The following is an 8,691-nucleotide window of genomic DNA, read 5'->3' as shown; positions in this document are numbered from 1 at the left end:
GAGAGAATTAGCAATTGCTTTAAGTACTTGTTGGTTTGAGTTATGAGTTTGAGTATGAGCTTGAGTATAATAGCATGATTAATGATGAGTTATTAGCATGCTGCAATGAGATATTGTACGATATGTTGAGTTGTTTTGTGACGCGAGTTTTGCTCACGCAACCTTAATGGTACTTGAAGAGGTATCATGAGCCATAGTCTTTGGAGATGGCTTTGAGAGAGAATTGTTGAGTTGTCTTACTGAGTCACGATGATTTAGATTAAGGGATCTAATATCATTGTTTAGAGAGATTCCCTACTAAGTAAAGATGGGACGAGATGAGAATTTAGATATTTTGAGCTTGAGTTTTAAGATAACAGTACTACTTAGTAGGAGTTTTGCTAAGTTATGTTTTGTTTATTTCTGTTGCTGGAGCCAAGTAGAGTTAGTTCCTAGAGTCACCTTTAAGTTCTCCTTATAGGTTGGCCAGGACTGTTGTGAGATCGAACTCAGGGAAGATCAGATACGAGGACGAGGCGTACAGTATGTGGTACAGAGATACCCTAGCAGATTTTCAAACACATGTTCATAAACTATGAAAGGATGAGAAAGAGCCAAGGAAGGCTAGGGTTGAAAGGATGAGAAGTAGCCGAGGAGGGCTAGAGTTGATGAGGATGAGAAGAGAATCCGATGTAGGCTAGAGCTAAGGATGATCTTGAGAGTATGAGCAGTACACCTTTGTTTTTGATTAGTTTCAATTACATTGCGATGTATATAACTTACTTAGGAGATACTGATACTTGAGCTTTTGACATGCTGATAGATAAGCATGCGAATATAGTACCCTACTGATGTTAAATAGATGGATGTTCCTAGTGTGCTAAAGTAGCAACTAGATGAGTTAACTGGTAGCAATTACTGTAAGAGGTCCAGACCGAGACATAGTACTATTAATGATGTCGGTTTAGAAGGGACATTACGATAGATACTATGGTTTTTGTAGGGTTTATATAACCCCTTTATGTAAGTCCTCTAAAAAGAGGCATTCTACTGATGGATATATTAGGTTGACCAGAGTGGTCTTTTTGTTAGCATTTCGTGAGTGCTTATTGCCTTACAGATGAATGTTAAAGTGACCGTGAGGGTTTCCTTAAAGTTGAGTTAGTAAATTGAACTTGAGTTTCGAGGATGCTTAGAGCGTTGGTCGAGTTGAGTTTTCCTTTTGTGATTTCAAAAATGCCTCAAAGATGTCATCAAGAGTGTGATGTGAAGGATAGGCGGGATAATACTCCGCCACCACCACCGCAACATGAGAGGAAAGTCGAAAAATATTGAACTTTCGAAACAAGAGTCTAGAACATAGGACCCTGAGTTTAAGCTTTTAGCTTGCTGGTGTGAACTTAAGTTTTGTTATGTATAGTATGTTGAGGGTTTAGAAGACACAGAATTTCCAAGTTCGGGATAGTATATCCCGTGTGACTGGGGAGTGATTATGTTGGACCTGGCCAGTCCGCATGATCCAAATCTCAGTAGACGTGTTTTGGGTTTATAAACCCATGTGTTTCAACTTTCGGTTGAAAAGCCAGATGGGTTCTTACTGTAGGTCATTTTGTTCGACCTGGTAGTTACTTCATTCTACCCTCTGGTCATTCATTTGAGTCTCTTGAACAATTTGTTTTGATGTTGTTCTAGGATTGAACCCTTACAACTTTTGAGTTATCCTAGTAGATTCTTTTAATGTATAAGACTAGTGAGAGGCACGTCAGAGGACTTTAACACCTGAGCAACTGGTAAACTATACTTGAGAACAATTTAAGACTACTCTTGAGAAGTATGTACCGAGGAGTACAGTAAGCAGCGAGAGGCTGATTATCGAAGTTTGATGCAAGGAAAGAAATCGGTTGTAGAGTATAATTGAGAATTCTGTGAGCTATCACGTTCGCTCATCAGAAGAAGGATACTGATGAAGAGATGTCTGAGTTTTAAATGCCGGTTTAAGGCAGGACTTTAAGGTAGTATGGGCAAGTTATTGGATGCACCAGTTAGAATCCTGTTTAATACAGGAGCTTCGCATTCTTTAATTGGTTGAAGCATGTTACATTCAAACTCGAACCAAAACAAGCTAGTCCCGAGTTGAGAGTAATCACTCCTGTAGGAAGAACTACTACAGTTTCTCACATGTTTTCTAACTTAGAGCTTGAGTTATGATCACTAAAGATGAAAACAAGAACCTTGCACTTAATGCCTATGTGGAACGTAGACATTATTCTAAGGATGGACTGGTTAGCAGAGAACTTTGCCCCGATTGACTGTAAGAAGAGACAGATAACTTTCCAACCACCTGGAAAGGAACAGACATGTTTTCATGGCATTGATAGAAAGAAGAGAGTTCCAATCGTTTCGGCACTTCAGGCGTCGAAATTGGTAAAGAAGAAAGGAGCACAAGCTTACCTAGTTTACTTGAATGATGAAGGAGAATTAAGAAAAAAAAAAAAACTTTGAGGATGTAGCAGTGGTAAGGGAATATAGAGATGTATTTCCCGAGGTCTTACCAGGATTGCCACCAACAAGATAGTTGGAGTTCACTATCGACCTAGAACCTGGATCAACACCAGTGTCGAAGGCACCCTATAGAATGGCGCCTAAGGAGCTACAAGAGCTGAAGATTCAGCTACAAGAATTGCTCGAGTTAGGTTTTATTAGACATAGTGTATCCCTGTGGGGAGCACCAGTCCTTTTTGTCAAAAAGAAGGATGGCACGTTGAGAATGTGCATAGATTATCGAGAGCTGAATAAATTGACACTCAAGAACAAATATCCTTTGCCAAGGATAGATGACTTGTTTGATCAATTACGAGGAGCGCATTTTTCTTGAAAGTTGACTTGAGATCATATTACCACCAGTTCAAATTTTGACAGAATGATATACCTAAGACAGCTTTTCAAATGAGGTATGAGCACTATGAGTTCATAGTTATGCCATTCGGTTTGACGAAGGCACCAGTAGTTTTCATGGATCACATGAATCGAGTTTTCATCAATAACTGGATAAATTTGTCCTAGTTTTCATAGATGATATTCTCATATATTCGAAGAATGAGCAGGAACGCCAAAATATTTGAGAACGATGTTGGAAACACTAAGAGTTGAGAAGCTTTTTGCTAAATTCACCAAGTGCGAGTTTTGGTTGAACGAAGTAACTTTTCTAGGACATATTGTATCATCCGAACGAATTAAAGTTGACCCCGTCAAGGTACAAGCTGTACATGAGTAGAGATCACCAACTACGCCTAACGAGATTCGCAACTTTTTAGGCTTAGCAGGATACTATCAGAGGTTTATTGAAGGATTTTCCATGATAGCAAGATCGAGAAAAGAAGCTAAGAACAATTGGAAAAAGGAGTGTGAAGAGAGTTTTTAAGAGCTTAAAGGAAATTGACTACAGCACCAGTGCCGCTAGTCCCGGAAATAGATAAAGAGTATACCATCTACACAGATGCGTTAGAGAATGGGCTAGGATGTGTTTTGATGCAAGAAGGAAGAGTTACAGTCTATGCATAACGATAACTTAGACCCCACGAGATAAATTATCCAACGCATGATTTAGAGCTTGCAGCCGTTGTGCATGCCCTGAAAATTTGGAGACATCATCTCTACGGAGTTAGATGTGAGATTTTCACGGACCACAAAAGTTTGAAATACTTTTTCGAGCAGAAGGATATTAACATGAGGCAAAGGAGATGGCTCGAATTAGTAAATTATGTTGACTGCAACATTAATTATCACCCTGGCAAGGCCAATGTAGTAGCCGATACATTGAGCCGGAAGGTCTCGTCAAAGTTAGGATGTCTTCTCACGAGAGAGAATGAGCTTATAAAGGACTTTGACAAGATGAGGATAGATATGATAAAACCACCAGGGACGATAGCGAGTATTATTGCGACGATGCCTAGTTTGAGGAAAATGGTGATTGAAGCACAAGGAAAGATGAGACAATGAACAAGTTACGAGAAAGGATAAGAGCATGCGATCTCAAGAGTTACCAAAAAGCATCAGACAATGCTATCTTATTTGAGGGGAGAATATGCATTCCCCGCGATGATGAACTTAAGAATACGATCATGAGTGGGACTCATGACACGCCTTACACCGCCCACTCAGGAGGCACAAAGATGTATCGGGATTTGAAAAAGAGATTTTTGTGGGACGGAATGAAACAAGACATAGCTTCGTTTGTAGAGCGATGCTTAGCTTGTCAGCAAGTGAAAGCATTACACCAACGACCCTATGGGAAGTTAAAACCGTTGGAGATTCCCGAGTGGAAATGGGATCACATAGCGATGGATTTTGTGACAACTTTACCCAAAAGTCAAAGAGGAAATACAGCAATTTGGGTGATTGTAGATCGACTAACAAAATCTGCACATTTCATACCGATCCTAATCGCGTATGGACCAGATAAGTTAGCACAATTGTACGTTCGTGAGATTATAAGATTGCATTGAGTACCGGTGTAGATCACACCTCAGAGAGAGATCCAAAAAAAAAATCATCACGTTTTTGGATGAGTTACAGAAAGAGTTGGGTACAAGGATGAATTTTAGCATAGCAGACGATAGAAGATATGATAAGAACTACTATCCTTGATAGAGGAGTACATCAGGAGAATGTGTTGCCACTAATTGAGTTTGCCTATAAGATGTGAGACAAAGTTTCGAGATAGGAGACAAAGTTTTCTTAAAGGTTTTACCCTCAAAGGGGATGAATAGATTTGGAGTTAAAGGACAGGTTAGACCCAGAGTTATAAGTCCTTACGAGATATTGCAAAAGATAGGTTCAATAGCGTATAGGTTGGCTTTGCCACTTAGCTTTGGAAATGTGCATAACGTGTTTCACGTGTCACAATTGAGAGGATATATATTTTCGACCCAAACCATGTGGTTTACTAAGAAGAAATGATCTTAGAACCAGACTTGAGTTATGAAGAGAGACCTCAGATGATGCTAGATCATAAAATTCGGCAATTGAGTAATAAGTCGATTGCATTGGATAAGGTCCAATGGAGATATGATAGTTAGAAAGAAGTGGAAAGAGAGCTTGAGGATAAGATGTGAGAGAAGTACCTGAAACATTTACAAGAGGTACAAATTTCGGGACGAAATTTATTTTTAAGGGGGAGGGTATGTAATACCCGGGCTTTTGATGACGTGTTAATTGCTTGAGTTTGAGTAATTAGGGTTTAGATCCCTTGTTTGATTTACTTTGTAAAGAGATGAGGAGTTATATGAAGTTTTCTTGTTATTTTTTTTTCAGATGTTGAGATGTTCTTTCGATGATGTGAGAATGATGTGGGATTTTATATCCGTATTTGAGTTTGAGTATTTGAATAATTCGAGATAATTATTTGAATGAGAACGATGAACTCGGAAGTGAGATCTGAGTCCGTTAAGACGTTTTTCAAAATTTTGACTTTTGACGATGAATAGTAAAATACTGCTATTTCGTCTTTTTGTCGACTTTCAAAATCTTACGTGCACGTCGTCGAGAAATATTCTTAGTTTTTCGATACGAGTCCAATAATGAAAGTTTTTATTTTTGGACGATGAGTGAATAGTAAATCGGGATTTCTCGGTAAACGAAATGAGCTCGTTTATCAGAATTTCGAGAACGAGCTTGTGTTTTCTATATTTATATAGAATTACGAGTGCAATGAAAGTGAGTAGAGGTTGAGAGGGCGAGTAACAAAGAGTATGGGTTGTTAGTTGTTAAAATGAGACGAGACGAGATATTTAACGACTAACGGGTTAATATCTTAAATATCTAACCTACCCTACCCCTAACCACCCCCAAACCTCCCAAAGCCCCTTTCCCTATTAAAGTGTTGGCTGCTACAACCAAACACTCTAAACTCACGCACAACACACAAACTCACACACACAACACCCAAAACACACACTATATTCAACGTTAATACCATTTAAGCTTTTGACCTCCGATTTGAGCACCGAGACGAGCGCCGATCATCTTTTCGATCACGTATCTAAGTAGGTAAGATCTCTACCTACGTTTTGATGGTTTTCTTTTCGATTTTCGTCGACGTCGAAAAACGTCGATTCTCGACTTTATTTTGAAACGACGTCGGATCGTCGTGAAATTTTAGTATGTTGTTCTTGGATAGATGTTGAGCATGTTTAATGAAGGGAGTAAGAACGGAACGAACCGTAGCTATGAAACCCATGAGGGCAGCCCCGTTTTTCACATATTAGCTTGTCTTTCGATTTTTGTTTGATCGTTTTGACTTGATATTTGTGCTTAAGGGTATGCTAGAATCGATATATATTAAATTCGTATTTTTCCAAGCACGAAAATTGTATAAGTTTTTAGAGTATGATTATTTAAATTCGTGAAGTTTGGGACGTTGCATAATGAATATTATTGCGTATATGTGTTCTACGATATCACATGAGCATGCTAATTGATTTACAATTTATGGATGATAATTGTTGAACGAAATTAAAACTGGAATTCTGTCAAAATTTTACAGCAGTTTCAAGCTTATGTTTCGATGAGTTTTCATTGCTTGATGGCTCTGAAATTTTAGTATGTTTATCTATGATATGTGTATTTCGTCGCTGCAAAATTTCATGTCTTTTGGATGATGTTTGGTATTTTAAAGATATTTTGAAAAAAATCCTTGACAGAATCTGTCAACTGTTGGTAGACTTCACAAAAACGTTTATATCTATTAATCCATGAAGGATTTTGCATCACCGTTTTTTTTAAACGAAACTAGACTTCAATACGTTTCTAAAAACATAAGATTTCGATTTTTATGACCTCTGAAACAGAGCAGTTTATTATTTCAAAAATGCCCTGTTCTGCTGTCATATTTTTCCAACAGTAAAAGTGTATGAGTTTCATTGTTTATTTGGCAGATCATATGAACGTTTTCTCTTGTGAAATTTTAACCAAATCTTCAAGGATACCTTTAGTTTTGGCTGATTAAATTTGATGGAATTTTATTAAGGTTTGCCTTGGTTTCTAATGGCCTAAACAAAATTGGCAGAAACTGTCAATCTTTGACAGCCTGCACTAAAAGAGCAATATCTCCAAAAACCTTTAACCTTTTTGGTTAACTACCATTTTTAGAGTGAACTACACTTCATGGAGTTTTTGAGATCAATTGGTATGAGAGTTTATGATGATTGAGTTGGTTGTTATGAATTTTTAAAGATGACACAAAAACAGCAAAACTTTCTAGAAAACAACTTGATTATATTTGTTTTGATGGATGATACGATATGACTAAATGGTGTGAGTTGTGAGAGTTATGATTAACGCACATAAATGTTGGTATCTGACACTCGAACAATTGGTGTCGAGTATAAATGATAGTTTACTGATAAAGAGTTTTGATGATTTTGAATTGTTTGGTTTGCGTTGAAAAGATGTCAAGATGTTAAGTTTTGAGTCGAGAGACGAGTTCACGTAGTGAGATTCACGCGTTGAAATCTCGTGGCTGACATTATATATGAATAGGTCATGCCGAAATTTTTAGTGAAATTAGAATTTGAGCATAGTCAATTCTTGTTGACCTGTGACTCAAATACATACCTAATGGAAAGTTTAACTTTCTAATTGGTTAATTAGACGAGATGAGAGCGAATAGATCTGCTAAGAAAGTGGACTTTTCGATGTGTTAAATATTTCTTTTAATTGAAGCGCTGCTAATTATAACATAAGGATGCTATAATTAATGAGTAATGACGAGAGATAATAATTGTTATATTGATTAACAATCAAGAGAGATGAACATTAGAGATACTAATGTTTCATAAAAGAGATTAGATTATTAATCGAGGTTTCTTTTATAACTTCTCACCAATTCTTCATAACGATGAAGGTCCTTTTGGGAAGTAACGACTTGAGGGAGAGAGTGACGTTACTCATTGATACAGAGACACAACGAGGTGGGCATTACTTTCATATATATCAAAATGAGTTTAAATGTTACGTTCAAGCAAGTTATTTCATGATAAAATCTTTGAGTTAAAGTTATTTCAAGTATTGTCTTGCCATAAAATGTTTCAATTTTAGTATGATATCTATCTGCTTTGGCTTTGCCAATGATGCAATCGAATTCGGGTCCTGAGCAGTTGATAGCTATCCTGCCAGGGCTAGTGTACACCAGTGACCGTGAGTCATCTAGCGGGTTGGCCGGTCAAGTGACCGTGAGAGGTGGCCACCTCTCCGGCACATAGTTTCAGATATGATAGATTACAAAAGAATTTAGTCTGATCAGACGAACTTTAAGAATCACAAATGAACTTAGTAAGCTTGGGCCTTTTTAGCGAAAAACTCCCTTGCTGTACTGTTTATGATGGCATGACAATTTACAGTTTTGAAGCATGTATTTTTATACCTAGGCATACGTGCCCACTGAGTGCTTTTGTACTCAGCCCTGCATATGTTTTCTAAATGTGCAGGTTGAGCTGATGTGATGATGGTGCTGCAATGAGCGGAGTCTCCAGGGTTGTTAATAAATAGTTAACCTGTCTAGAATATGTCTTCATACATATGTCTAGCTACTTTCCGCTGCAAGATGTTGTTGATGTTATAGTATGTTATGTCATACTTTGAGTCTTAAGAGAATGATTTCATATGATGTATAACTTGATTAATGATATTAATTAAGTTTTATGTTGTCTTTCA

The 8,691-nt window shown here is 37.5% G+C and overlaps 1 long non-coding RNA gene across 1 annotated transcript; it reads left to right on the top strand.

The window, feature by feature from the left end:
* The first annotated feature begins 5,895 nt into the window (after positions 1-5,895).
* Positions 5,896-8,691, top strand: LOC131026364 (uncharacterized). The gene is made up of 3 exons (XR_009102261.1): positions 5,896-6,027; positions 7,883-7,949; positions 8,466-8,691. It is a non-coding gene; the product is annotated as an uncharacterized LOC131026364 (long non-coding RNA).

The sequence above is a fragment of the Salvia miltiorrhiza genome, chromosome 5, assembly GCF_028751815.1.
Source record: "Salvia miltiorrhiza cultivar Shanhuang (shh) chromosome 5, IMPLAD_Smil_shh, whole genome shotgun sequence".
NCBI lineage: Eukaryota > Viridiplantae > Streptophyta > Magnoliopsida > Lamiales > Lamiaceae > Salvia > Salvia miltiorrhiza.
The sequence above is the reverse complement of the archived record's forward strand: the minus strand, read 5'-3'. Positions and strand labels throughout refer to the sequence as shown.